The sequence below is a fragment of the Rattus norvegicus genome, chromosome 1 (genome assembly GCF_036323735.1).
Source record: "Rattus norvegicus strain BN/NHsdMcwi chromosome 1, GRCr8, whole genome shotgun sequence".
NCBI lineage: Eukaryota > Metazoa > Chordata > Mammalia > Rodentia > Muridae > Rattus > Rattus norvegicus.
Window position 1 is genome coordinate 159,987,602 of NC_086019.1, and position 27,469 is coordinate 160,015,070.

General features: G+C 43.9%; 1 protein-coding gene and 1 non-coding gene across 18 annotated transcripts in view; both read left to right on the forward strand.

Annotated features, from left to right (window-relative positions):
• Positions 1 to 27,469, forward strand: part of Tenm4 (teneurin transmembrane protein 4) — a 2,974,939-nt gene that overhangs the window by 2,287,991 nt on the left and 659,479 nt on the right. The window lies entirely within an intron of this gene.
• On the forward strand, positions 23,557 to 23,644 carry Mir708 (microRNA 708). The gene has a single exon (NR_032291.1). It is a non-coding gene; the product is annotated as a microRNA 708 (primary transcript).

A 27,469-nucleotide genomic window follows, 5' to 3' on the forward strand; every position in this document is an offset into this window, starting at 1 on the left:
GCTACTCTCTAAGGAATTGAAAGCAACATGCGACCCTGTAGCTATGCAAACACCCTTCTCTCCAACGTCTGGTCTCCTTCGATATTGCTTTTATGTACAACTCCTTGAAAATAATGTTTTCAGAGTTATTTATTTTTATTTTATATACTTGAGTGTTTTGCTTGCAAGTATCTATGTGCACCACATGTGTGGGAGTCAGATGAGGGCTTCAGATCCTTTGGAACTGGATGGCTGTGGGCCATCTCTATGGCCTCTTTCCTGTAATTCTAATCTTCCTCTACTCCTGCTCTCACCTGCCACATAGAGCAACTTACATACATATTTTCTGACTTTATTGTTAAGATAATTTTCCATGCTGTGACATTTTTCTTTCCAGCATGCCATTTAGATTTCTAATTTTCCATCATAAGAGTACGCCATTATTCATCTAATTTCCTACTGTTGTTTCCAGTTCTCCACCACTGTACATAATGCTGAGGTTCACGTAGCTGTGGGCTCTCTCTTTATTTCTTTCGCCCATTTTCTTTACTTTAAATTTCTAGGTCAAGGATGGTGTAGCACTTCAGAGCACTTAATACATGCTGCTCACTGGACCACAGGAGCAAGAAGTCAACTAAGGTTCCCCTAGACTGAGAGGAGTTCGATTGAAGGTGTTTTCCTCATCTCTGTGTTAGGCTGGGAGCTGTAGAGACTTGTCATGGTTACCAGGGGATCTATGGAAATCTTAGAGCAGACTGTCACTACACTCTACTTCTGGATGTGTGTTTAAACTGTGCAGGGCTAGGTAAGGTGGCCAGCAGAATACAGACACATTTTCGTCCCTGAATTTCTGTGTGAGCATGCAAAATGGAGAATTTGCTTGTAGAGTCTCCCAAACTCTAGTTTCAAGTGTCTAACCACCTCTTTGATGTTTCTCTTGAACAATCGTATGGCTATGTTGAACCTAATGTGTCTTTTTATCAAATCTTTTTCTGTTTGAAGTCTTTGGCCTGTCCTGGCCAATGGGAACTACATCCTATGCTTCATGGGTCCCAAACATCTGAGTTGCCTTTAGGGCTTGGTTTTCGTTGTTCTTACTCATTCATTCATTTGTTTGTTTGTTTCCTTATTTATCTCCATGTCTGAACTCAGAACCATAGAGATATCTTACAATGATTAAACTTAAAGATAGACCCAGAAACTGACATACTTTCGTTATCTTTACTGCTGCCCTCTGGGTCCATGTTCACCTTCTCTCATCTAGATAGTGGCTTCTCCTTGCCTTGGGTTCCTTGTCTGTCATTGCTCCCTTGAGGTTTCTTGTCATCATAGTAGCTAGATTGATCCTATCATTATACCTACATTTAGATCATGTATTAAAATGTAACTCAGATGTGTCCCCTCTCTGCTCAGACATGCATCAGGGCAATGACCAGTATACTTACAAAGCCCCCTCACCGGGCTTCCCCACCCATTTCCTGTTCAGATCACTCTCTTTCTTACTTTGTAGGACATCCAGCCCATTCTTGCTTCCCCCTTTATATTCCCATGGGTAACTGCCCACCTCCTGGTCTCTGTTCTAATATCATCATCTTGCCAAGCCTTAGTCTGACAATCCTGTTGCAGTAAGAACCTTGCATCCATGCCTACTCTACTGTTCCACGAGTCCCTAACCTTTACTATGTGTTTTCTTCTTTCCACCGTGTTAAATGTTATGCTCTAGTATTCTTAACAAGATCACCCTAGCTGCTATGTTGAGAATTATGTGAAAGAAGGGGGTGGGTCAAGGGCAAAGCACGCTATGTAATTTACTTATTTCTTACACTTATTGGCTGAAAATGAATAAAGACTACCCAAATAGGCACAGGCAGGGACTGTTTATTCAGAGTTTGTTATAACAGCAGAGTCAGCCACCATCACTTGCCTTTGTCAGGGCCTCAAAGGCAGGCAGGGGAGTAGGCAGCCTCACAGTGAGAGCAGGGAAGGATTCGGGCTTTTCTGATTGGAGGCTGCTGTGAAGGGAAGTGTGCTAACTAGAAGCCAGCATCCTTCAAGACTTGTGTAGAAAGCAAATTTTACTTTCACTAATTTCAAGTGGGGGCAATGGTTAGGGAAGCTGAAGGGTTGTTGGTCAATTTGGCCAATTGTTTTTTGTACCTGATCTGGCCGTTCCTAATTCCGTTCAGCTCCTTTTCTCGTGGATGCTATTAAATCTCCATGGAGGTAGTGATTAATCTAGTTTAATCCTCACAACAAACCCAATGAGGTCTTTTAAAATTGCATTTTCATTTCTTTATTATGTGTGCATGTATATGGGTGGGTAGGTGTGTGTGTTCCTCCAGATTGAGGTCAGAGGACAGTCTTTGTGAACTAGGTCTTTCTATATACCTTGTAGGTCACAGTGATCAAACTCAGGTCATGAGTCTTAGCAGCCAGTGCCTTTTCCTGCTGAGCCACCTCAATGGCCATCAATTTAATAGAAGGTCCTGTAGGGTCAGCAGGGACAGTGAAATGTCTATAGCAGCAGACCTGCCTCCCACAGTGAGGTCTTCTTGTTCCTTATTTCCAAAGGTAGTTTAGAGATCTTTTGGGCATCTTGCACAAAATCCTGACCCATAGAGAGCCATGGAACTGGGTCTATAAATAAATCTACCTGACCCTAAAGCAAAATGCCCACCAACCCCCACCCCGTGGAGGTTTCTACTTAGTTCATGGGAAATGGAGGGGGCAGGGAACTTATTTTCAAAATTAACTGGTGCTCTTGAAAGACCCCTTTAAAACTCTTTTTAAACATTCCAGAGAGATAGATAGATAGATAGATAGATAGATAGATAGATAGATGGATGGATGGATGGAGTGTGTATGGGAAAGTTCGTAATGGATTTGAGTTTGGACGATAGCCCCATAGCGTCAAAATAGCCCAGTATGTGTACATGTGAACATATACAAGTGCATAGTCAGGCCTGCCTATAATTTCCAGAACGTTCTTGGCATTCTTCAAGTTTAAAGTATTGTCATGGTAACTCCAGCAGGTGTCACAAAGTTCATACCAGAGGCAGAGAGTGAAAACCAGGTCCTCTGCTGCAGACTCTGCCAATGAAGATAGTTAGGCCTTTTGTGTGCTGAGTCATAGCCCTGTACACCCAGTGTGGCAGTTCTTACTGTGCTCCACGTCTGCCAAACGGAGCCACGTTTGAGTACAGGCCTGCCTGGCTTTCACTTCACTACTTCCACTACTCCAGATCTCAGCAGCTCATAGCCAAGACTTTAAGGCTAACTTCTCATGGGGTCATCCTCAGTCATTCCTCTGGAGCTTCAGATGCCAAGGCTGGATGGAGAACTGCCTTCAGTTCAGTAACTATTAGACTGCTGTGGCAGAAATAAGCTTCCCATCCCTAGAGGAGAGCAGGGAGGGCCAGACTCCCAAAGACAAACTTCTTGCAAAGGTTAATTATGCTCAGTGGTCTTTTCTAAGATCCAGGGAGAGAGGATGGGTTTCTTTTGGTGGGGTTCCTCAGCAGGGCACTGGGCACCGTCTGACTACTTAGGCAACAAGAGCTTGCTGCATGAGCTCAGACTTGGACTGCTTGTGCCGTGAGGCAAGAGGAGCAGGTGTGTCTGTTCAGAATTTGGGGTTCTTAGGCTCCAAGGGAGTATTTCAAAACACCCCAGTTTGAGTCAGGCTGACCTCTGTTTAAGTGCTGGCTCAGCCATCTCTGCCTGAAGTTTTCTTAACTTCGGCACCATTGTCTGGGTAATTCTTGGTCAGACTCGTCTGTCTTAATGCATCGTAGGATAATCGTGGTATCTCCAGATCACTAGATTCCGGTGCCTCATCCAGCACTTGTGACGAGCAGCATTTTCCCACGGCATTGTCAAATGTCATCTAGGAGGAGAATACAAGATTGTCTCAGGTTGAGAACCACTGTGCTCTGGCCAGTTCCCACAACTCTTGAGATTTGGTATTTTTTTTCTCTTCACTATGTGGTAACAAGACCAGCTTAAGGACTAAACGAGAGGATGTCAGTTGAGCTTCTAGCACAGAGCCTGGCTCAGGGCAGATGCACTTGAGAAAGAGCTCTCATTCCCACGGTGCCTGGCAGAGGCAAGGGAAGCTTCCAAAAGAAAAAGTGCTTGTGGTCAGACTGGAAGGATGAGAGCATGCTTTCCGTAAAGACGTGAACTGCTGTGCTCAGGGTTACGCTCTCTCTCTCTCTCTCTCTCTCTCTCTCTCTCTCTCTCTCTCTCCGCACACACACACACACACGCCTACTCTTCACTCGTTCACCACCCTTTCTTCTTTCCTATGAAATAGGCCCAGTCACCTCGTAGCTTCCAGAAGAGGAATATTTGATTCTGGTCTCCCATGTAATGGCCCCAGGGCCTTCTGCTCCTCGTGTACTTGCACTTACCCTGTGTACCTATGCAGGCCCAGAATAGTGGCTGCTTCTGCCATCTTGTTAAGTAGAAATTGGAAATTGCTTTCTGTGCCACCTCTCTGCAAGAGAAAATGCCCCAGTAAGCTTTCAGGTTGGGTCTGGATGAGACAGCCGGGAGCTAAGATGGCGGCTGATAGTTCATGGACAGACTTCCAAATCATACGCTCAGGTCTCGTGGACAGGGCCCGGGAGGGAATGTGAGCTGGGAGTCAATCTGTCAGATGGAACTCTGTGAGAGAAATCTTTTCATTTCCAGAACCTCAGTTTCCCCACCTATAGACACATGGAGTCTTACCTCTGCTGTGGGGGTTGTTGGAGGGTCCCAGTGGGTGATGTAGGTAGAGGACCTGGTGGGGTTCTGGGGACTTAGTAACTAGATAGCTGGAACTGACTTTTCATTCCTAGAACTTGCGGTTTGAGGGACAGTCGTATCCTTCTGAATGACATAGTTCGGTGGCCTTAGACTCCTTGAGGGACTGCGTTTAGAATAGCCTTCCTCGTCTTCTCTTTTGAATTGGCATTTTGGGGTTAGGACTGGAATTTTTGGAGGACGTACCAGAGGACCAGATGTAGAGAAAGCTTCTGCCGTGTTTCCAGCAGCCTAGCTGAGCAGACTTTGGATTTAAAAATAAGCCAGCCTATCAGGAGGCAGTTTTAAAATATAGCTGTGACAAGCAAATGCCTGCCCTGCTATTGCACAAAAATTAGTCATTAGAAAGGTCAAATGAAGCCTAGGAAGCTCCCAAGCCCCAGCCCCCACCCCAGGCCCAGCTCCAGCCCAGTCCAGCCCCTCGCTCCTCCTGTTTCTACCAGGGAGCTGAGGTTGTTGTAATAAAACCACGAAGAGTATGGTGTTTTGTAACTATTTTTATACCGACATCAGACTTGATGTTAGTGCTTCTGAATTATTTAACATTTTTCTTTCTCAGCTGGCCTCTGCAGCGAATTTCTCTTCCAGGGCGGAGGGAGTTGTTTTATAGGAAACCAAGGAAGCAGACAAACATTGACTGCAGGGCCTCTGCTTTCTCACTGGGAGAAAGACAGTATCGGGTATACTGTTATGGACCAGTGACCTCCTATTAAAGGGAGGTGGCAACTATCTTGTCTCAGCTTTCCAGAGAGGTTGTGTAGCTTGTACGAGCGAGTCCAGTAAGAAGGGTGGGGGTTGAGGTCGTACAGAGTCATGACTGTTTCTGGCCGCAGAGTTCGTGATGTTTTTGTTGGAAGAGCCTGTACGCCCTGCTTCACGCCGTCATAAGTACAGGAAGGCTCACATCACCTGTTGACTTACAGGGTGCCAGGTCAGAACAGCCCCTGAGAGTGTGAAGGTGAACAGAGTTGAGAAGATCAGCCTCAGAAAGCTGACACGGAGGAAGAGGAGGGGCCTCATGGTTCCTGTGTATCGTTGTCCCCGGGAGATTGCTGGTAGTTCTTGTGGGAGGCTGGCTTGGTGCATTTCTACTGTTCTCTAGGGCATTTTAACTTGAGGCCGTCAGCTCTGTGGGCGTGGGCAGAGCTGGTAGAGCCCCTCCCTCAGTGCCCAGCCTCTGCATCTTGGGCCTCTTTGAAGAGGGTGGCTGATTGGCAGCTTCAAACCACCCTTAACAATGAGAAGCAAGGAGCTGGACTCTTATCTGCTGCTTCTTATAATTAAAGTTCATCATAGACTTTTAGCGGCCATTTGAAATAGACATCTGGGCTGAAAAGAATCCTGCTGCAGACTGGGACGGTCTCACTGCTGAGCCCCCAATGTTATCTATTTCTTTATTTCAGAGCCAGAGATTAGACATTTTTCTTATTCTATTTCTCCAGCTCCTATTTAATTATCAGTGACCCAGAGATGACTCTATTTAAAGCATGTTAAAGTCCTCATTCTACCGTGTGTGAAACCTCAGCTAGAATTGTGATATGAAGTCTCTGGGGGGAGGGGGGCCCTGGAAATTAGCTAGGGACAACTTACTTCAAAAGTGTCCATCATTATGGTTTCAATAACATTCTCCAGGATAAAATAGCTGTTGGTAATGTTAATAACAGCTTTATTTTGATAGGGCTACACTTTATGACTCTATCAAGCGATATCACATTCTGTTAAATAAAGTAATATTTGACACAGGCAGATTCCATGTTATTAAATTTTAGATAGCTATATGAAATACTTGGTTCTCCCTCCCTCCCACCTCTCTCTCTCTCTCTCTCTCTCTCTCTCTCTCTCTCTCTCTCTCTCTCTCTCCTTCTCTCTCTCTCTCATGCACACACACAGGCACACACATATGCATGCACAATAAGACAGCTGTGCCCTCCCCCAGATGACTTTACTTATGAAAACGTGCAGACTGATGGAGTGACCCCTTTCCTATCAAGATGGCTTCTTACATGAATGATTTGGTTTTAAGTTTTGTAAGAAATAAAGAAATTGACCCGTGTGTTTTCGAACATCTCTGCTTATGATTCTGCAAGAAGGACAGAGGAGGGAGAGTCATATTTTCAGAGCAAATCCCTTGTGGCAGATGCCTTGGTGTGTGTGTGTGTGTGTGTGTGTGTGTGTGTGTGTGTGTGTGTGTGTGTGTGTGTATGTGTGTGTGTGTCACAGTTCATTTCATGTGGCACAAGCAATACTGCAGGAGTCCACTGGGTCTTCTCTTACAGGTGAAGTGGCATCTCTAAGGACATTGCTGGTGGAATTATCATTGAGCCTGGGATTATCTAACTGGAACACATGCACTGCCTTGCCCTGCAACCCCATCTTGTCTCCAGGGATTTACTGTAAAGCATGCTTTCCCATGTTGTACATGCCTATGTGGTATGTGGAAAGGAGGAATTCTCCTTCATGGGGGAAAATAACCTTTGGCAAGCTGTGCCTAAATATGTTTGGAAAATACCAAAGGAGGCTGCCTAGACATGTGTCTACAGTGGAGAGTTTCCTATGCTCAAGTGCATTTGCCAAGGCAATGAAGAACCTGTAGAGATTCCCCAGCGGGATGGGGCCGTATCTCAGTGACAGAGTGCTTGCCTTGTATGTGTGAGGGTCTGTGTTCAAGTCCGAGTTCAGAGGGGGAAAACCTATTCTTAAAGACTTGTAGCATATCTCCGAGAGAGTGGGGTGCCTCTGAGAACAGTTTCACAATGAGCCCCGTGTGTTCTTGAATGCACGGGGCTAGAGCAGCTGTTCCTTTCTTAGTGATGTGCTCATACTGAGAACTTTAGATGTCCTGCAGAATCCCATGCTGACTGCCCCGCTTGGGAGGCCACAAGCCTACCTCCCTTTCTGACATCTTAGCTGTTCAGATAAACAGAATCTGGTTTTGTTCTGCCCGTCCCCAACCTATCTTATAGGAAACATCAAAGAAATAAACAAATATAAAGAATAAAGGCTTAAAAATTTTTTAATGTTATCAGGAGGGAGAAGAGTTTTACTAGGTTTCTGGAAGGATTTGTGGAAGTGAAGGAGCTAGAAGGCATACATATGAAACAAAGAGAACATAGTGAATTAGAATAAAAATACTGAAATTCTATTCTATTAAGGAAATTTTAAAATCTCTCCCTTTATCCACCTCTCCTCCCTCCCTCCCTCCTTCTCTTAGGCACACATACACAAGTACAAGTGCTGTATTGAAAGTCTCACCTTCAAACACTCTATCTTGGATCTAGAAGGAACTAAGGGACGATTGTCTTATCCACATTCCTGGGGACACTGTGGTCCAGCGAAATAAAGTGTTCTAAACTATTAAGCAAGACTTCAGGGAACATGAGGTCAAGACTTGGATAGAACATCTGTCTCTTAACATCTAAACTCTGACTGTATGGCCAGCCTTAACCTGTTTGCCTCCTGACAGCCAACCCAAGAGACTGGTTCAGAGAGGCTGGGCAATTTCAAGCAACATGACCAAGGCTAGTAACTGTCCCCATGATAGGACTTTAACTCCCTCCAAGGATGATGTTAACAGCATCAGATTTGGAATGCAAGTTTGTTGATTGCTGATCTAATTTTCTCCTGGTATTCAATACCTGTCCCTGACATAGAGGGAAGAGCAATGGGTTGTCCCATTTGTCTCCCAGAGAGCTAGGATAGAGTTAGGATTGAGAACATCATCCTGCTGCCGGAGTTGCTGTGGGCACCCATGTGAACAGGAGGAGGAGGAGCAGAACTCCTACCTGTGGGTGTGAGCCTTGGCTTCCTCTTCTCAGCTGCTCAGGTGGTTGTTAAGCCTTGGGGTAAGTCATACAGAGCAGACGAAGGCCGCTGACACAGTGCAGAGGGAGGACCTTTCTTTTCAATTCCATATTGCCATGGAGCGCAGGAGATGTTTTGAATTCTTTCCTATGTAGTTTTGAAAAGCCATGTGTGCGTGCACATGTGTATGTGCGTGTGCGTGTGCATGTGTGTTTACATCTATTTGACAACTTTATTTGTGGGGTTGTACTGAAGGCAGGGATATCTCTCAGCTGCTGTACTGATGGGCTTCATTCCATCCTATGCTTCAAACATTTCTGGACTGAGACCCAGATCATAAACAATCCACTGAAGTTGCTTCCTGCATGGGGGAACTGGAGGGAGGCTGTCTATTAATCCAGGGGATGCAGCTATGGCTAAACACAAGGTTGAAGACGTTTTTGGATATTTAGCAGTTCAGTCATTCACTTACTCAGTCAGCCTTTCAAGTAGTATTTGTGGAGAACATCTGATTTTCCAGGGACAGTAGCAGACAGAGTCAGGGGAAGATACAACACCTATCCCTGAGAAGGCTGTAGCTTGTTGGAAGACAACCATATGAAGGAGAAGCTTCAGAAGGTGTAAGTGTTCCTAGAGACACATATCAGCTACCACTGCCTAAAGGCACAGCAATGATCTCGTGGAAAAGGAGAGACGGTGGGAATACGGCTCAGCTTGCAAAGCTCTTGTTCTACAAGCGTGAAGACTAGAATTTGGATCCCCAGCACTTACATAAATTCTGGATGGATGTAGTGTCTCACGTGCAGTCCTAGCCTGTGGTAGGCAGAAACAAGGGATCCCAAAGTGGAGACAGTGGAGTAAGCTAGATGGCTGGACTAGCCAAATTGGTGAGCTCTGGCCTCAGTTCAGAGACATCCCCTTAATATCTAAGTTAGACACCTTCAGCTATCCAGCTTGCTTTGGGAAGTCCCATGTCTCCACTTGGAGATCCCTTGTCTCTGCCTACCACAGGCTAAGACTACAGGGTTTTAATCGGTTTCCAGTTTTTTTTTTTAAGACAGAGTTTCTCAGTGTTGCCCCGACTGCTTGTTTATTGTATTTAAAGTTTCATTCTGTTGAGTGATCCTACTCCAGTAGAGCCCATTGCCCATTCATACACCATTTGAGGTACATGGTGAGAAAGGGCTCGCCTGGGAGTGAGCATGCAGTAGTTTAAGGGTGACCTGATCTGCCTTGAGGCCACCAGGGAAGACTTCAAAGAAGAGAGATGACGCTGAAGAGCCTTGATGCTTGAGAGTATTCTCAAGTGAGGGTATATGAGAGGACTCCCAAGGCAAAAAGGCAGAACTTATAGAAGCTTCAGGGAAGCTTGTGGAACAAGGGAAATGGGGGAGGATAAGAGGGTCCTATGACAGGGGAAGACCATTAGGGGACTTGGACTTTGTCCTGATGAGGGAACCATGTAGCTGTCCTGGAACATAGTATTTGGACAAGGTAAATCTTGAATAGATGACGTCAAAATCTCATTAGAAAAAAAATGTCAATAGCCTCACTCAAAATCACAGGGGACATGCAGTCATCCTTTTTTCAGAATAGTATAACACTGTTGACACGGAACATGAACCCCACAGTTCAAAGCCAGGGGTTTGGAGTCAAAATGCAATGTTGAAATTTGGATGCAGCTCATCCATTGAGTATAGCCTCCTTGTTCATTCTCTCTCTCATGGTTGCAGTTTTTTTGCAAACCTTTATTATATTTTATTTATTCTTATTTTAAGTACATTGGTGATTTGAATGCGTATATGTCTATGTGAGGGGGTCAGATTCTCTGGAACAGGAGTTACAGACAGCTATAAGCTGTCATCTGGATGCCGGGTCCTCTAGAAAAGCAGCCAGTGCTCTTAACCAGTGAGCCATCTCTCCAGCCCACCCCTGCAAGGCTTTAAGTTCAAAAAATACATTTTGCCTTGAGGAGGGAGAAGAGGGAATCTCCTGCAGCTCAGAGAAGAAACTAACCTTAGAGAACTTAATGGGCAGGCTCAAAGCTGCAAAGGTTTCCCACTAGTTATGCCATCTTGCACTAGATGCTTGGTCTTAGTCTCTGGTCTAAGAAAACCCTAAATGTGTTTCTAGTGTTTATGTAAGAGTCAAATGCTTGAGACACCTGCCTTCAAAGAGAAAAAATAGAGTTCTTTTGAGTGATTTCTTTAGCATTGCACAGATGTGCTAAACATTGATGTCTTGTGCCAGTCCTTAGATTTGAGGTTCTTACTTAACTGCTTTCCAGATATCTGCTCTGCCTTTAATGTTATCCAGTATTGATGTATTGATCAAGACCTTAGCCACAGTGTATCTTCGCTAACCTGCCCTGTGTTCCTAGCAAACAGGGAATGACTGGGTGAGCGGCGAGAAAGGGTCGATGCTACATTTATCTGCAGTGTCCATCTGCATTGTCTGGTTGGAAACCTGTGCTCTCACTGCACCGAGCTGGAAGATGCAAGCTCTGCAGGAGAGCCATGGCAGAGGTCAGCTCAGGCTGGATGGCTGGGAACAGAGCCTGAAGAGGAGACCAAGGAGCCTCTGGCCTCCTTGAGTCTCTTTTTCACATCTCTAAACCTGGATCTTAATCCCATCTGCTTAGAATGTTGTGAGGGGCAGGTGACATGACGCATCTAAAATTCTTACCATTGTAGTTATAACAAAGTTCGGTAAGATTTTATTAAATGATGACTAACAATGTTATTTTGAACACATAATGATATCATAGCTAAGTAGTTAGCTATTGTGAGTATGTCATGGTGGTATATACCTGTTCATATGTGTATGCAAAGGCCAAAAGTTGATGCTGGTGCCTTTTTAAACCTCTCTTTCTACTTTATTCTTTTGAGATAGAATTTCTCTCTAAACTTGGGACCCACTAATTGGGAAGACTGGCTGGCTGATAAGCTTCAAAAATCCTCTTGTCTTTACCCCTCAGGACTGAGATTAGATGTGTGCCTCCATATCTGGCTTTTTAAATGGATGCTGGGGGTCTGAACTTGGGCCCTCATGCTTGTATGGTAAACACTTTGTTGACTGAGCTGTAGTTTTGTTGTTGTTGTTGTTGTTGTTGTTGTTGTTGTTGTTATTGTCGTTTTAAATAGGTAATCAAAGGGATACTTATCATTAATCATTAGAGAAATGAAAATTAATGACACAATGAGATGCCTCTTTGAGTTCTTTTGAGTGTCTGAAATTGAAAAGGCTTATTATACCAAGTATTGGCGAGGATGTGGGAGACCCTGAATGTCAAACTGAGAGTGCTTCTATTTGAGAACAGTTAGACAGCCTCTTAGAGATAGAAACATAAGCCAGGCTTAGGGTGCATGCCTGTAATCTCAAGAGTTGGAAGGCTGAGACAGGCAGATTACCATGTGCTCAAGTCTAGCCTGGGCTGCATAGTCAGTTCTAGATCTACTTGGGCTCTAGTAAAAGACTGGCTCAAAACAAAGGGAAGCTATACCTACTTTATGACAAGACCTTTCACTCCTAAGTGCTTATCTGAGAATGAAGGTATCTTGACACAAAGACCCCCACAAGGATGTTTAGAGTGGCTTTTCTTGTTCCAGGTGAGAATGAATCCCACAGCAGAAATGGCTGTCAACCAGTGTATCAGTAATCAAAGGTGAATGAAGTCCTTATAATCCCAATAGAATGAATTAGTCTCAAAACAACTACAATGAGTAGAAATGCAGACAAAATGAACTGAACTATGTAGTTCATTTGTTCAGAACTCTGCTTGTGCAGAGTAATTCTATCCCCGTAGAGAACAGGTCAGTAGTTGAGGAGAGCAAGGGGGGATTACAAAGAGGGCAGAGAACCAGAAAGCAGCATTGTGTGTGTCCTCTCCGGGATTCCATATCTCACAGTGGTGCATCTATGTTGAGACTCAAGCTATACAATTTAGATGTAGAGTGGTTTGTTGTCTTTTAAAGACAGCTTCATGCTGTTTTTCAAAAGCTGAGGCTGAAGATGAAGGACAAATAATGTACTCAAACTGAAGTTTATTTTCAAGATGACAGACCAGCACAGATCCCTCTGCAATGATTGACTGCTTGCTGGCACCCTGGTCATGGTTTTTAAGCTCTCTGAGTTGTAGTCTTTCTATATAAAACAGGGATGATGAGTCCAAGACATCCCAAAGGCCACGACCTTCGATTTATAGACCTCAACATGTATTGAATGCTCCCCACCCCAATGGCTGTCTATAATACCAGTATTGTTTATTGGTTTCTATTAAGGTCTGTAGATGACTAATTACCTGCCAACAGATGACTTCCCTATGAATCATCCAGCCTGGAAACTGCAGCGAATGTTCTTCCATGCGGCACAGTCATGAGAATGTCCAAAGTGCTAAGCCTGTTTGTTCTCTTTGCATGGTTAAGTTTGCTTGACTGTCACAGATGCCCGTTCTAGTCAATAAATATCATTCTTCCGATTAGGAGGGCTTCTCCAAGGAAGAGACTAATCATATAATCTTAGAACTGGTCAGAACTGGAACAGCCTTAATCAAACCTATCTTCTTTTACTTTTAACTTGTTTTAGGAGAGTCTTGTTATGTAGCCCAGGCTAGCCTAGAACTCCTCATCTTCCTGCCTCATCTTCCCTAGTGATACGATTATAAGCATACCCAGACAACATCATAATTTTATGAAGATGAAAATTTCTGAGGAAACGAGGTGCCTTATCCAGGTTATAAAGCAATGGAGTCCCAAGTGAAGCAAGTTCTTGCCCCTATCTATATATGCAGCCCTGCCCCATAAGCCAGGCTGTTCCTCGCAAATTGGAAAGAGGCAAGGTCAGATGAGGCCTTGGCTAAATGGGTTCACAATTTCTAGATGAATGAGGTTCTCTGCTCCTGTCACAAAGCACTCAGGAGACTTCCAGCCACAAGTGTGACATTCCCTATCCATGACCCAGGCCTGGTTGTGTGGCTGGGTTCTATGTCTCTTTTTAAGCCCTCTGCTACATGTCAGATCCACTCCTATAAGTTGACTTTACAAATTCTTCCTTAAAGACTGAAAGCACACAATCTTATTGCCCTGGCCACACAGGTAGAGGCCAGAGTTCTGTGTCTAGCAGCTGGTAGCTCCAAATGGCTCATTCTTGGAGTCCAGTTTCAGAAGATGGACACCACGGGGACCTTTAGTTAGAGAAAAGGGACTCCTCACCCAAGCCACTACATTTGAGTGTTAGTTTTCAGGATTGTTTTTATTGCTTTTTTTAAATGGGGGGTTGTTCGTTTTGTTTTGCTTTGCTTTGTTAAGACACTGTCTCACTATGTAGCTGTGCCTGGCCTGAAACTTACTATGTAAACCCAGGCTTGCTTTGTATTTATAGAGATCTGTCTACCTCTGCCTCCCAAGTGCTAGGATTAAAGGCGTGTACCATCCAGCAGCCATGCACACTGTAATCTCAGTAGTGATAGAGAATGTGACATACCTTGACAGCCTTTCTTTCTCTTGGTGCTTGTATCAACTTTGTGGAACTTATAGTCAAGGCACTTATATTTTCTGATGATACTGAAGGAAGTGACACATGGCCTCTGGAAAACATCCACACCAAGGCTGGAGTGATGATGGTTCAGTGGCAGTTAAGAGCACTTGCTGCTCTTGCAGAAGACATGGGTTCAGTTCTGGGGCTTACGCCATGGCTCATAACCTTTATAACTCCCTTTCCAGGGAATCATATGCCTTCTTATGGCCTTCTCTGGTATAAGACATGAACATGGTATACATACACACATGCAGGTCAAACACACACACACACACACACACACACACACACACACACACACAAGTTTTAACCCAAGTCCTCTGGCACAGAGCCTGGCCCAGCCTGTCATTTTTCTATAACAGCTCTTCTGAATTTTTTCTTAGGGCTTTCAGCTTGAAAAAAGTGCCTTCTGGTGCTTTTAAACTAACACATGTATGTTTTCTTACCTGCAAGTGCATGTGTGTATGCGTGCTTGTATGCATGCATGTATAAGAAGAGGTGGGGATAAATATGTCTTACAGTTCAGTTCTCCATATAAGGCATGCACAAATAAACTCTGTGCAGAGCCACAAGGAATTAATCTTTCCTTTTCTTAAAATATCTTCAGTGTATGCTTTATCTGTGTGCATGTGTAACATATGTGAATATAAGTATTCTCTCCATTCTGCGGACATCGGTCTCTTTATGCAAACAGAAGGCTAAGATTGTTTTTTATTTTGTTTTACATCCTCACAATGTAGCTGTTACACCTCAAAACAAAAACTAAACAAAAAATTAGTAACATCATAAATAACCATCTGATTTCGCGTTCCCATCGCATTGCCCTGATTGTCCAAATATGTCTTTGTGGCTTCTCTTTTCCCCTCCCTAAACTAGTATCCAAACATGATTTATGCATTACATTTGGTTGGTATGTTGAACCAACATTCCTAATAAGCAGTTTTCACGAGCTAAAATCATCTCCAAATTGGAGTGAGCCGGCCCTCTCCAGCTGAGACAGCTGCTAGGGGCTGGCCAGCAAGGTCTCACAGGAACATGTGTGCCTTCCTTCTGACGTGAACATACCAATCAACAGGAGGGACCGAAGTCCCTGTGCCAAGACAGAGAGGCTCACAAAGCAGGCAGAGGCAGAACTATCTAGAATTTTGACTGAAAGGGTAAGGATTCCCAGGGGCTGCAAACCGGAGACCTGGAGTCCATGGCTAGTTTCTAAAAAGAATGAGAGCTTCCAGAGGAGTTGGGAACAGCCTGGAGTGCGAGCTTAGGGTTATCTTGGCAATAGGAGACATTGCTAGGAGGTGTGAGGGCCCTACATGCAATGAAAGCAGAGCTAGGACCGACCTTTGGGTTCCAAAGCGCTCAAGCCGTGTGTTTTCACTTTGACCTCTTTTTCGCTCTTTCCATGTTTTTCGTAGTAGCTCTTTGAGAAGGGACTTGCCCTTCAGATAGAGATTTAAAAACTTTCCCCTCATCATCTGATTACACAGCCCCTGGTAGTTACAAATCACTACGATGCTCGGTAAGCAATACTTGGTGCCTGTTCTTCTCTGTCCTGGCCTTCGTTATGTGTTGTATCCCCTCTGCTTCTTCCTTCCCTGATGGACCATGTGTTGGCTATTGCAGCCTCAGTGGGGATGCAGTGGTAACCACAATGCAGTGAAGATGCTCTTGGGATATGCCTCAGTGATCTAGAGTTCTCAGCTCTGTGAACAGGCAGAATACTCTAAGAGAAGAGAGGCAGGGTTTTCTAAGAGGTTAACCCTAGGAAACTGCTGGAAGGTGCAGTATTTACTTAGAAAATACTTCCTGATGTTTATCATGGATTCCTGCTTTTTAAATCCCTTTGTAAATAATGCACTTTACTTTCTTGTAAGCCAAGTGGAGACGGTCTCCTTTCCTTACTTACCCTTACCTTTGAAGAAACCGAAGTGACTTGTCCAGAGTCATATGGGATGAATGAATCAGGTAGTTTGGCTTAAGTCCACTGCCAGACATCTCAGGTTGGCTGAATCACGGAAGTCACTGATAATGGCCTCAGAGCCTCTTCCTGGGAGTATTGCTAAGGCTGTCCTGGATTCACAGACAATAGAGGGCCTGTCCCTTAGGTGCTCTGAGGGAGGCAGACGTCTTTGTCATTCTTAGGGCTGCAGTTTCTCACCCTGTGGGTTAACCTTTCCCCCGACAGTCCTTAGAATGTTCTGGGACTCAATTGAGCTGCCAAGGTACTGAAAGAACTGAGAAGGCTCTGTCCTTTCACTTGGTTTTGGAGGATGCCCCGAAGCTACCTTTCTTTTTCATGACTTGACCCCTGAGGGTCTCAACCCAACTGGAAGGCTGAGCTAGTGGGGGCTCTGCAGTGTGGCGGCTGAGTCACGTCAGGGTCTGCTGGACTCTTCCGCAAAATCGGAACTGAGCTATCAGCTCCTACCGTTGCGGACTTCTCTCTTGACAGGGAGCATTTGGTGGTGTTTAACAGTGTTGTTTGGTGGTTTGAACTGCTGCCCAGGGCTTGTCTTTACACGTTAACAGAGCTGAAACAGGGCCATGAGCAGTGCAGCCTTCCAGAGTTGAGAACTAACTTAGCACAGCATTCCTTTTGCGGAGCAAATCTTCCCCGAGCTCTAAGACTACCTGCAAGTGAGCTGGGTAAGCAAAGTGCAACTTGCCGGTGCTCTTCCCCTTCACCCTTTAGTGAAAGGGAAACCTGGGAGAAAGAAGGGATGCTGTGGGAGATCCAAAGAGGATGGACCAATGCCAGGCCAGAAGAGAGGGGAAACAGGAGGCAGAGCCAGGAGGTGCCAAGGAGCTAAAGCGCAGTTTATGCTCTGGAGAATCTCAAGTGTAAAACAGGCCAGTAACTGTACCTGCTCAGAAGTACCTGGGTTGTACATTAATTATCATTAAAGTAGGCTGGAGTGGAACCATTCAACACAGTGGGGTGCTGACGTGACCTTCAGCCAGCAGTTGGGGTGTTACAGCATTAGCACCACCTCAGGCTTTGGACTCCATTGGGAGCCCAGCGGAGGCAGTGGCTATGCAGACAATCAAAGACTCCTTAGACCATGTGAGCTCTTAGCACAGAGGCAGTCAGCCTCTCCTACTAGCTATGGACATTTAAGGGCTTAAAGGGTGGCAAGAGAAAGAAATTGAGAATGGAAGGAACTTGCTCTTATTAACTGAGTGCCATGTAGCAGAAACCGTCATGCCCACTATGCATGTTAGCCTATTGCTACCTATTCAAGGAGGCTCAGAGAAGGCAGACTCCTCTTCAAATGTGACCACTCCTAAGCCTTAGAAGCACATCTGTCAGGCCTGGTTTATCTCCGGGGCCAGGCAGTGGTAGCCCATACCTTTATTCCCAGCACTTAAGAGACAAAGGCTGGTGGATCTCAGATCCCTATGAGTTCAAGGCCAGCCTGGTCTACAGAACAAGTTCCAGGATTGTCAAGGCCTCACAGGGAAACCCTGTCTCAAAAAGAGAGAGAGAGAGAGAGAGAGAGAGAGAGAGAGAGAGAGAGAGAGAGAGGAAGAAGAAGAAGAAGAAGAAGAAGAAGAAGAAGAAGAAGAAGAAGAAGAAGAAGAAGAAGAAGAAGAAGAAGTGAGGAGAGGAGAGGAGAGGAGAGGAGAGGAGAGGAGAGGAGAGGAAGGAAGGAAAAGAAAGAAGAAAAAAGAAAAAGGAAAAGCATCCCTCACTTGATGATTTAACCCCCACCCAGTCACACCTGAGTTCTCCTTTAAATCTTCTAAACATTCTTAGAGATCTCAATGATGTGCCCAGATGGGGCTACTACATCTGTATTTATTCTTGATACTAAGTTCCAGCCTTTTTCTATATTCTGCTTTTTCAGGAAGAGAGCCTCACAAAAGATTTATCGCTGTAGCTTGTTTAAAAAAATAACATCACTACATACACACTTGTGAGTCACATGTGAATGTGTGCCTGTGTGCACGCATGCACAAACACACACACACATACACACACACACACACACACACACACACACACACACACACAAATTCCCCATAGACAATATTTTGCAAATTAGGCAAAGAAAAACCAAAGGGGTTGCTTAATACTTCCCATTTATTCCATTCAACAACAAAGTACTTTTAAAAGCCCATGCAATTGCACTGTTATTTTATGATTGTTCTGTAGTGAGCTTCAAACAAATCAGATTCCATCAAGCACCTCTGTTTTGCCTGTAAGTCCTTTCCCAGTAGGCAATGGTCCCACAGCAATGCTGAGCACTGGGAAATGCAGCCCTTTCTAACCCACTGGCTTTTGCTCCAATGGGTCTCTTAACACTCTGCCTTTTCTTTTTACCAGCCACTGTTTTCTCATATCTTTTTGCATAGAACAAGTAGACATGGGCTGGGGGTTTAACTGCCTGCTTCATGTGCACAGAGCCCCAAGTTCACATTTCTTCCAATGGGCATGTTGGCACATGCCTGAAAGTCCAAGACTTGGAGGTAGAGACAGGAAGATCAGAAGTCCTAGGTCTTCCAAGATTGAGAAGAGTGTGTGATACCTTCCTGAGAGAGGTGGGAAGGAGGGAGGGAGGGAGAAGATAGCAATATTATATAGAATGAAATGCCACTATTCCAAAATGGCCAAAGCACTCCTTTCCAATGAGACAGTCAGGGGCAAAGAGCACAGATCGTCTCTGTGGATCACTACTCGGTATTATTAGATGCTATGTTTTGAATGCAGTAGGTAATTGACAGGCTATATACATAGCCTCATACAATGTAATCTTTGCCTGACTTTAGCTGATAGCAGTTTTCTCCTTTAAAAGTGAGATCAGACTCTGTGACTGGCTTAAAGTCACACAAAAGCCACAAAAATCAAGTGACCAAACAAGAATGTGATGGAGTCCCTCTCCTAATACAGCACTTGTGTCCATAACCTTGTGTTTCTTAACATGTAGTCTCAAGCCAGCAGCTCTCTTACCTGGGCACTTGCCTGGAAATGCTAGTCCTCAGGCCCCACCCTAGACCTGCTGAGTGAGAACCAGGGGCTGGTCTTCCCAGTTTCTGCCCTAACAAGCCATCTAGGTGATTCCAACAAATAGTGGTATTTGGGGAACATGTCACACCCATCGTACTGATACATGGATAAAATATTACCTGAGCTGATAGGGTTTTTAATGTTGCCCCACCTTTGAAAGAATATAATTTAAGCAAAATAAAAATAAAACAAAACCTCAACAAACTTTTCTTTTCAACGCTGATTAAATATGTCTTATAAAGTTTGATCGGTTTTTAGCTTGTAGCCAGCTGTCTGGATTGGTATCAAGGCCTCAAGCCTTTTTACCTGTGTGATCTGGAAAAAAAAAACCTGCTTAACTTCAGTGCCAATCTTGGTTCTCAGTTCCGTGTACCGCAGATTGGTAATGATCCTTTATAGAACTCATGTGAGGACTAAGTGAGTCAGTGTCTGCTAAAGGTGTTCAGCACAGTGCCAAGTATGCAAGCAGTACCCAATAAATATCAGCTAGTTGCTAACCGTGAAATGATTAATGTGGCTATGCTGGTTCTAAGGAGAGCCTAACTAGCGAATGGTGTGATTTTCTTTTCTGGAAGTGCTAGAGATCAAACTTGGAGCTTCATGTAGGCCAAGCAAGTGTTCTCCCACTGAGTTATGCCTGCAGCCTAATCAACACTTAAAATTGTCCCTTTCTGCCCTCATTGCTTTCTGTTTCTGTGACAAACACCATGGCCCATAGCAAGTTGAGGAGGAAAGCAGTCACTTGGCTTGTTCTTTCTCAGTCATTGTCTAAAAGCCAAGGCAGGCATTCAAGGCAGGAGCTTAAAGCAGAGACCACTGGGGAAGGCTGTTTATTGGCTTGCTTCTCAAGTTTACATGAAGCTACGTTTTTAATACAACCCAGGCCCAGCTGCCCAGTGATGGCACCCCCCTCCCCACAGTGGCTCTCCCACATCAATTAGAAATCATGAAAATGACCCACAGATTTGCCCACTTGGAGAGCACATAAACAAATATAAAAACAAACAAACAAACAAACAAACAAAAAACCCTTCTATAGGTCACTGCCCAACATTGAAAAGTAAATTCACAAGCTATCAAATGAGATAGGAGTGCAGGAGGCGTGCATTCTTGGCTTAGCTTTACTGGTAGGCCTAGGTACAACAAAGTCTTATCCCTTAACCTCTAGGGCTCTTTTACTCCCATGTAAATGGAGAAGGTCAGGTCCATGAGTGTTTTTCACCAGGGACTGGTACCAAATGGATGTGTGTGGTGCCTAAGCATGGTATTAAATGTCATTGAATCACATGGTGATAAAATTGGTTTCGGTTCCTCTTCATTCTTTGTGATATAGTTGAGGACAGAGCCTGATATTGGGGCTGGTAGATATTTAATACCTCAGTGACGCTTGCTCAGCTCCTCGTTAACAAAGGCCTGTGTCTGGGATAAGGAAGCAACACTATCCCACTTGGTTTTCCTGGCATTAACTCTTCAACTTTTTCTCTCTGTCCACAAGAGGATGTCTCTTAAATTACCACAATGGGATACATTTTTATTCTTAAAATAAATTGATTCAAGAAACAGTCAATTGAATCCAAGTAATACTAGGTTAATAACAGTATAGGAAGCCTGTGGGTGTGGCTTGAGATCAAGAGAGTGGAAGGAGCTTCTTTTGAGAAGCTAGAAGATTCCCTGCAGTATTCAGGGTCTGAAGGCTGTTCTTACTACAGACCTTCTCTTCCATCAAGAGAGTGCATCTCTATAGTCAAAGCAGGAGAAGGGGCAGTTGTATGCCTCAGTACTAGCTACTGTGGTTAAAGCTAGAGTCGTCCAAATACATATCCTAACTCCACCCTCCCCCCACCCCATTGGAGATTCTGGTGCTCACTCTGCAACGGGCTGTATTCTAGAAACTCCCCTAGAAGATGCTTTTGCCAAGTCAGGGTTCTAGACAAAAGCATAAAATATAGAACACAACTTGAATTTAAAGGTGCTTAAGAAGGGGTGAGAGAAAGTGGGTGGACAGAAAAGATCATCTCAGCATTATATACACACAGGAGCTGGAAAGCGCCCATCTGCCCTATGGGAAGAGTGACCTATGCCATCTAGATGCAGAATACTATACAGCTGTTCAGTAAGGTATGTAGGGACAATTGTAAGATGTGGGGAAATGTTCAAGGTGTGAGGCAAAGGGAGAAAGCAATCTGCCAACATCATCTGTAATTTAGAAGATTAATTAATTTTTGTGTGTATGCCTCTTTTGCTAATATGTCTGTGAATGCAGTGTCTTTAGAAGCCAGAAAAGATTGAATTCCCTGGGAGTGGAGTTACAGACGGTTGTTAGGCACCGTGTGGATCCTAGGTATCAAACCTAGGTCTAGCTCTTCTGTTTCTTTTTTTGTTATTGATACAGGGTCTTACTATGTAGCTCTAACTGGCCTGGAACTTACTGTGTAGACGGGGCAGTTCTCAGACTCGTGCATCTATGACTTTATTTCATCCATATAAGAGAAACATACCAGTAAATTTGTTAACAGTGGCCATTTCTGCTGAAGTAACGATGTCTATTAAAAATGTTTGCTGTATTTTCTAAGCTACTGGTCTACTTCCTAGAAGAAAAGATACAGGTTAAATCTTATTCAAAGAGCTGGCACTGAACAAGGTTCGTTCCAATTTTAATCCTGATAACAAATCATGCTCCCGTAGGATCGTGGCCGTGCTTGTGTGCGTGCATATGTGTGGTGTTCAGTGTCACTTCTAGTTCCCACAATACTAATGTATGGCTATGGATAGTCTGGATGGCCACTGGTGGGTGTTCTGTGAACCAGAGAAGACAGTTGTGGAGGAGGGAGGGGGAAGTTCAGGGGCTGCCTCCTGGACACTGTCAATTCCATGGTGAAGGAATGGCATTCCAAGTTAGTTTTGCTTGTAAAGCTAACAGGAAGCAGAACACTGGTGGAGGAGCTGTCTTTACCGGCCACTTTCTTAGGATAAGCCTCAGTTTCTGAATTTGCAAAATGGAGATAATATTGATACCCCACAGGGATACTATGAAGAAAAAGTGAGATGGAAATATATGTGGAAATATTCTGTAAATTATAAAGTGCTGCATAAGTGTACCTGATTATTTCATTGAAAAGACATTGTCATGCTGATGTCTTATCCAGCAATGTTCATCCTCCCAGGTGACAATTTTATGTCATAAATGTGCCCAAGGAACCAATGGTTAACAGGTCTTTGGCTTTATCCAGGTGGTTCATGAGCTGGGAAAGGTGGAGAATTTTCTCACTAAAGGGCCATATCACTTGACTCTATTGACAGCATGTCATGTGGAACTCAAAATTGCCTTCTTGAATGCAGATAGATTGCATCTATTAGTTGCTTCTTGCCGTCATGACCTGCCAGACGGGAAAATTAAATGTGCCTACAAATATTTCAGTATCTGAGCTGTGTGCAGGCTTAATATTCATTTGGACCAGTGAGTTTGGAGAGAGGGAAAATAACCCACATCCTTTGCTTTGGACTAGGAAATTGCTAAGTTCGACAGGGGTTCTTTGAGCATTCACCTAAAGCTAGCAAGTGAAGGATGTGTGAAGCCTTCAAAAGAATGACATTCAGCTGTAATATTGACAACTCCACCTTTATGCATTCTTTAAGAAGCTACAGAGAGGTTCCAACTCTCTCAGGAGGCTGCCTCTTCCCAGGGGACTTGATGAAACTTGTCCCAAAGTAGGTGGGCTGCAGAGCAGAGAAAGATCACGTTCATGAAATGGGAGAAAATATCAGTGTTGGTGGTGGTGGGGGGGGCAGCGCTGTCTGACCTCAGCATCCTGTTCGTTAGGATGTAGGCATGCACTTGCATTTGCCTGTGGGACCAAAAGATAAACATCCATAGGCTGAAGTCATAAAAGCCATAGGTATCTAGTACTGGGCTAGCAGTGTAGCTCAGTGGCTAGAAATTTACTGAATACATGTGAGGCCCTAGGTCCAGTCCTCAGCACATCAGAAAACAAAATTAAAGGTGAGAACAATAAAACAAGGTGCACTGAGTAATCACATGGGAAACCACACAGAAATGACCTTTTAGCAGTTGTATCACTCTCAACAATACAAAGATGATTTCATATACATATTGTTACAGCTATGAAGAGAAGTCCATGAAATGAATAGCCAATGAAAGTGACTTGTAAAGTGTATGCTGTTACTGTATGTTGATAATTTTTACGTGTCACGGATTTTTCAATGTTTTTAGGATGCTGTCATTGCCAATTTTATATCAATGTAAGATATGATTACAGAAGTTAGTCGGTGACTTAATTCCCCTAACCCTGTCTCTTTTTTCCACAATAAGGTCCTAAATTCCTCAAGCCTGACTTCTCCTGCCCCAGGGGTTTACAGAAACCTATCCCCTTTGGTTGACGAGGGACAGCTGTGTTTGAAATGGTGACTGCCCTCAAGGAGCTTACAATCTAGCTGGGGGTAGATGACTTGCACTTGAACACAACTAGACTGTGAGCTTCTAGAGGGCAGGGGCCTTACCCTAGTCATCTCTCTGCTCACCCTGCACACCCTCCCTGTGGGACATCCTCCATCCCTGTGGAGTCAACCACTGCCTGTTTGCTGAGAACTCTGTAGGCCTGAACTGTCTCCTGAGCACTGAATCCAGCTCTCCAGGGTCTCCCGGCTCCATCCCTAGTTGGGATGCTCCATACCTCTGATGCAACCTAATCATCAACATCCAACTCAACATCAATTGCTTCTTGAGGCCAGCCCTGACTCTTTAGCTCCTGGGCTCGGTCATCAAAGCAAAGATCCAGGGTTATTGTTTTGGACTAAGCTCAATGTAAAGTGCTTGTGTTTAATGTTAATTGATCCAGGATGTCTTTCTCATTGTATATAGACTGGTTAAACGTGTGAGTTGAAAACTAACAGAGAAATGCTCTGGAATGTATCAGTCTTTGCCTCTCATGGTAAGAAAATGGTTACTGTTTTAGTTTTCTGATAATGTGCTTTCTCAGTGTCCTGTGTGGATTTTATAACCAGCAAAACTGTCTCACAAAAAATGGCTGAAAAGTGCTCCAGATAAGTGTCATCTTCTCTGGAAAGTATCTTTTACTTCTTGATATACCACATGGAGTCTTAAGTTTTGACCTTTCTCTGTTGGGAGCCCTGTGTTCTTTTTATAAATCTGTTCCCCCTAGAATGTGAGCTCCTAGAGGGCAGAAGATCCATTGACTTATTCGTTCCTTTCCCAGTGCTTAGCACAAGGCCTACACAAGTAACACCTCAATACATCCTTAGTCTTTTAAGGAAGAGGGGCTGGAATATATGAAACCTCTATGAATCACTGGCTTTTACTTCTTCTAGATACTCCTTTGTTATGATTTTTAATCTACTAGTCACTGATTTTTAAATAAATATTTTAAATTGTTCTAATCTAAATTAAAGACTTCATAAATGCCTATCAAACTCCTTCGAAGTGAGGTCTGGCATGCTGGCAGGCCTTTTAATTCTGTCTTGGGTAAAGTGCCCTGTACCTTAAACCTCAGGCATAACATTCAGGACCGCAGTGTCTAAACCTGAACTCCAAAGCATTCTTTAAATGGAAAAGTGGCAAATGACAGTGACTCATGGGAAGAAATATGTCAGGGGGTAGAGACAATAAGAGAAAAATGACATTAGCCAACTTTGATTCTGTGTTTACTCTGTACCAGGCACTGTGCTAAGCATCAGCATGCATTGTCCTTGTCCCCTTTTGTCCTACAAGATGGGTGTGGTTATCATCTCCATTTTGTTCATGAGGAAACTGAGGCTTGAGGGTGCACTTGATGGGGAGACCAGGATTTGAACTTTGGGCTATATATTTTATGTAATCTTTAAAGTGTACTGTGATGTAAGTAGTCTTAATTTTCCAGTTTACAGTGCTGAAATCAAAGCCCAGGGACCAAGTAAGCCAGCCGAACCCATGTATCTCCTCTGCAGTTATGGAAGGAGGGAGACAGGAAGCCTTGGAGAGAGCAGCACTTTGCTATTTAGAACCCTGTTCTAATGTTTGTTAGATATGCTCTCCCCTAAATGCACAAAGGTCTCCACCCAGGTTCATACTGCTCCTGAAATTGGAAGGGATTTGTTCCATAGTTAGGCAGTGTTCTGCGAAATTCTTCAAAGGAGACTCTGGTTTAAAAAAAATAGCGAGGGAACATCGAAAGAACTGGAGAGGAACCTTGCAAAGTCTCTTTCCATGTTGGGAGTTTAACCATTAAGTGTCAGCTAGCACAGAAAAGTGTGGTCTGGAGAGTGTGTGCATGCATGTGTGACTCCTGGGTATGTAGCCAACTAATTACAGAATCAGCCAACAAATATTTATTCAAGAAGTGACCTGATAGTTCTCTAGTTTGCTGTCTGTTTAAAGAAGGGTTACTGCCTTGGGTAGAGTTTGGGCTAATGAGATAATAATAATTACCACTTATTGAGTGCAGGTTGCATGTCAGGAACTTTGCTGGGCACTTTCTATACACAATTCCAATTAATCCCCACAACCCCAATGAGGGGGGTTTTATAACCCACTCTTGACAGAGGAAGGAACTTACAGAGTTTGAATGGCTCGCCTAAGGTCTCAGTATTCAATCCAGGCAAGTAGAAAGAGCCCAATTTGACTCATCCATCTCCTCAGATGCGCTTTCCCTCTCCTTTCCTTTTGGTGCCTGTGGCTTAGGTTTATCAAATTAGCAAACATCCATTAATCAAGCTGAGAATAGTCCAGGCTGTTTTATTAGCGACTCTTATCCTAGATAGTATGCAAAACATGATCACTTCAGGTTGTCCCTTGAGTGGACGCTTCCCTCTCTCACACAATAAAATATCAAAGGCTTTATTGCCCCGATGAAGCAGAAAACAGCAGCTCTCATCCCAGCAGTCTCTCTTTCTTGACCATGATAGCAGGGATTTTTTTTCCCCTTTGACGTCCTAGCAGATCAGTCCCTAATTGGAAATGTTTCAAGGGAGAAGAAACTCATTTCAGTGGCTGTTTGTTCCCAAGAAAAGACTATGGAACCCAAATGCACATTTTTGCTAAAACAGTCAGAACTCTTGTTTTCTTGCCTAGGACTGGTTTGCCTTCTGGAAATTGCCAACAATTCTTGGTAAGAACGACAAAGTAATGCTGGGAATCACTTGGACTGTGGAAGACATGGGCTATCTCCATGCTTCTGCCTCTAAAAAGCCATGGAGAGGATCTATGGTGACAGCCTGTCCCTTCTCAGAGTAGGATGAATTTCCCTGAGGAGTTCTCCATACTGAATTCTCATGTGCCTCTCCCTGTGTATCTTCCTACCCAAACTTCTGTGGGACAGCTGTGCTGTCTGCTTGATAGGAATGCCTTTCACATAGCTGAATCTTGCTTCTCCCTAAAAAAAAATCCTACTCTTTAAAATTGGTTTGTGCAAAATAATGGATTTCATTATGATATTTGTAGACATGAATATCTTTGTACTTTACTCATCTTTAGCCTCCTATCACCCTCTCTTGTTCTGGTCCTTTCCTTATCCTAAATAGGTCTCCTTACATACATACATACATACATACATACATACATACATACATACATACATACATACATACACACACACATCCAGATTCTGTGTATATGCAAGAAAATGTATTGTTTCTTTTTGTGTGCAGTTTGTCTGACTTCGTTTAGCATCACAGCATCCAGATCCATCCATTTTCTTGCAATGGCATTGTTTCCTTTTTATTTATGGCTGAATAAAACTCAGTTATCTACTTGTAAAACATTTTCTTCGTCCTTTTGTTGATGGGCGATTCTGGATCTTGACCATTGTGAATGATCTACTTGGTTTTTTTGTTTTGTTTTGTTTGTTTGTTTGTTTGTTTGTTTGTTTTTAACCAAGCTCTGGAGTCCCCCTGTGGGCAAGAATCTCCCTTCTTAGTTATTGCAGGGGATGCTCCACCAGCCTCTGTGGACCGAAGAATTCCTTATCTGTCCCCACACATAGTCTAGAACATAATGCATTGCTGCCCTGATTTTCCTTTGGCTGTCTTTCTTGGAGTTGGACTTTCAGCATACTGCAGTTGACTGTAGTCAGTTCTGCACGAGCCCTGATTGTATTCTTAAAGTTGGGTCCTACTAGGCTCATATGTTTAGTAAGCAACTGATAGGGAAGTTTCTAGCTTATAAGAGTGTTTGCCTCCCTCTCTCCTGTCATGTCTTTTCAGCAGCCACTATTAATCCTCCCATGAATATGGATGGATAAGAAAAGCAAAAGCACAGGGAGGAAAGGGCAATGATGACCTGGGCTCTCCTGTCTCTCAGGATCCCAAAAGACACCAATCATCACC